We start from the raw sequence: 3,513 nt of genomic DNA on the forward strand, positions 1-3,513 counted from the left end.
CATTTTGAGTGCCTTCCAACCTGAGAGGCTCATCTCCCTGCACTACAACTGACAATATTCCACTGTTATTCATAAAGTTTTCAATGATAACCCTTTAGAATTGGTCTTCCTCTCCTTCTTCCTAGTCTCTATTGGTCTGGAATTCAGCTAAAAGCTGTACACTGTGGGTGACCCTGCTGGTATTTAAAATACCAGAGGCACTGCTTCTAGCACCACAGCAACATGGAAGCCACCAGAGCATACCAAACTGACAGATGAGTGGCAGTCTCATCTTTGTAATTCCAGAAGCTCTGAGTGCTAGCTGGCTCAGTAAATGCACACAGTAGCTGCTTTATTTCATACAGCCTATCCTGGATAGAGTGTGGTACTTCTTTGTTTTTGATTCTTATGAACCTTGTAAACCACTGACATTCTGTGGCATTCGAATGAATGGCACAGCTCTTATGTGGTCTAAGGAACTTCTGTTCTACATTAGTCTGTGTTGAGTTTTTGTTGTTGTTGTTAAGTACCGTTGAGTAGGTTCTGATTCATAGTGGCATATAATAGGATTTCCAAGGAGCAACAGGTAGGTTTGAACTGCCAACCTTGCACTAAACAGTCCAGTACTTATCCTACAATGCCGCACCAGGACTCCTGAGTTAGTTTTACACACTGTTTAATTACAAATGTTTTCATTGCAAATAATTGAAGCCCATCAGAGCTGTCTGTAGCACAAGGTAGTCTTGCTGGGTTACCATTCTTGTAAGCAAGGTTAGGCCTCACTGTCTCTCTGAACCTCTACACCATTCTCTCCTCCTGCTACAGATTGACATTCTCTAATTTTCAGTCCACATTGTTTGAAAATAGCTGTCCATGCCTCTAGGATTTGTATATCCTCTACTCAAGATCACAAACTCACTGAGATTTCATTCTCTACTCCAAAGTCTTAGATTAGCTCTAATTGACCAAACTTGGGCCAGAAGTTCTCAGTTGGCTCAATCACTTGGAGCCAAAATGGCTCCTAGAGAGTTGAAGGGAATGTTTCTGCTACCATGTGAATTGGGTTATAGGAGCAGCTCCTAAAAAAGAAGGGAGATTTAGACAGACAATCGAACAGGAGTCTCCTACATATATATATTTGCTTTTACTTACACAGTGCTTCAAGGACACATGATATCCATAATCTCATTTGAATCTTCGCACAACCCTTGAGGTAGGCAAAACAGGTATTAATGTATTCTTATTTTTATGTCTACTTTATTTCATTCTGCCTTGGAGGCTATTTACATTTTTTTCTCTTCTATGTGACTACACATTTACTGATGGCAGAGACCACACCCTATTTTGTCTTTGCACCTGTATACCTGGTACCTATAACGCTGGTCCTTATGCCATTACCGTTGAGTTGATTTTGACTGATAATGAACCTATAGAATGGAAGAGTGCCCTGTAGTGTGCCCAAGGCTATACATATTCACAGAAGCAGAGTGCCACATCTCTCTCAAGCAAAGCTGCTGGTGGGTTTGAACTGCCAACCCTTTGTTTAATAGCCAAGAACTTTACCACTGTGCTGCCAGAGCCCTGTGCATTACTGTTGTTGTTATGTGCCATTGAGTTGACTTCAACTCATAGCAATCCTTTACAGGGTTTCTAAGGAGCAGCTGGTGGATTTGAACTACCAACCTTGTGGTTAGCAGTCAGTTGCTTATCCTACAGCACCACACCAGGATGCCAGTCCTGTGCATAGCAGGTGTTTGCTGTTGTTGATAGTTAAGTGCCTTTGAGTTGGTTTCAACTCATAGTGACCTTAAATAGAGTTTCCAAGGAGCAGCTGTGGGTTTGAACCACCAACCTTTTGGTCAGCAGTCCAATTCTTATCCTACAGCACCACACCAAGACTCCATGGTGGTGGTGGTGTGCTGTGGAGTCAATTCCGACTCACAGTGGCTGTAAATCTTTACGGAAGCAGAAAGCCTCATCTTTCTCCTGTGGAATAGCTGACCTTGAGATTAGCAGACCGACTTGTAACTACTATGCTACCAGAGTTTCTTAACAGGTATTTAATTGATATTTATTAAATTGAATTTCTATTTTACAGATGGAAAAACTGAACTCTGGAGAAGACAGAGAAACCCTTAAAGACCCCAGTTATATGGCAGCTTACTCAGGGTCCCAGCTGAGAGAGAGTTCCAATATAGAAATACCATACTGTACAGCACAGGGCCTGAGATTCTGGCAGTTTCTCAGGAAATAACCTTAGCCCCACAAGAAGGCTACTAGCCAGAGGAGGTGGACAAGCAAATTAAAACCAAACAACAAACAAATAAAAAAAAAAAGGCAGGGTATTAAAGCTTGTCTTAATAACTTAAAAAATTATTTTATTTTGTTGTTGTTGAACATTAATACAACAGAACATACACCAATTCAACGATTTCTATATGTAGAATTCAGAGACTTTAATTATAATTTTTAAATTGTACAATGATTCTACCTTTCTTTTCTGAGTAATTCCTCCATCATTAGCATGAACTCATTGCTCCCTAAGTTTCTTCTCTAACCCTTATAGATAGTTCTTTAAAAGAGCACATTGCTCAAGGTAGATAACTTTTCTTAATAACTTCTTAATAATTAGTTTAATAATGAAAACATTGGGGCGTTGACTCTGATATTTAACTTTACATTTGAGTTTGAAGGAGAGAAAAGGAGAGTCTGGGAAGCTTCCAGTTCTACAGCAGGTGGTAGTCAGTGTCACTTATGCACTAAGGTTTATGAGCTCTGAATTGAGTTAGACCTTCCAGCTCTGTCATTTACAAAATGACCTGGATAAGTCACTTCATCTCTTTGTGCTCATCCTTCCAGAGTTGTGTGCTGACTTAATGAGAAAATGTAAGTGAAAGCCCTTTATAGATGGTATGGTATTACCTAAGTATTTTCTTCTTCTTTAAAAATAGGACAGACAGAAATTGTGCCAGGCAAAGATGAAAAAGGCAAAGTTCCTTTCTTCAAATGTCTAATGATCAAGGAAGTGACAGTTGCTATGGATTAAATTGCATCTCCCCATAAAGGTATGCTGAAGTCCTCATTCCTATATCTGGAAGTGTGACTTTGCTTGGTGATATAGGTTCTTTCTTTGAAGATATTATCAGATTTCAGATAGCAAACCTTTTGTTGACATTCTCTCATTCTCTTCCACATATCTCCTGATTCTCCTTTTGTTTCTTTTTGTCCAATAAAGTTTTCATTCTTGACAAAATCCTATCTCTGAGAGTTCATCTTGTTTTCATACTTTTTTTTTTTTGTTGCATTCTATAGGAAACTTGGAGTCCTGGGGTGGCACTGTGGGGTTAATGTGCTGGACTGCAAAGTTGATTTGAACCACAAGGTTGGCTCCTTAGAAACTCTATACAGGGTCACTATGGGTTGGAATCAACTCAATGGCATTTAACAACAACAACACAGGAAACTTAGTATGGACCATAGGTTAGTTTGAACCACAGGTCACTGCTTCAAATCCACCAGCTGATCCTCGGAACC

The sequence above is a fragment of the Chrysochloris asiatica genome, unplaced genomic scaffold (genome assembly GCF_000296735.1).
Source record: "Chrysochloris asiatica unplaced genomic scaffold, ChrAsi1.0 scaffold00079, whole genome shotgun sequence".
NCBI lineage: Eukaryota > Metazoa > Chordata > Mammalia > Afrosoricida > Chrysochloridae > Chrysochloris > Chrysochloris asiatica.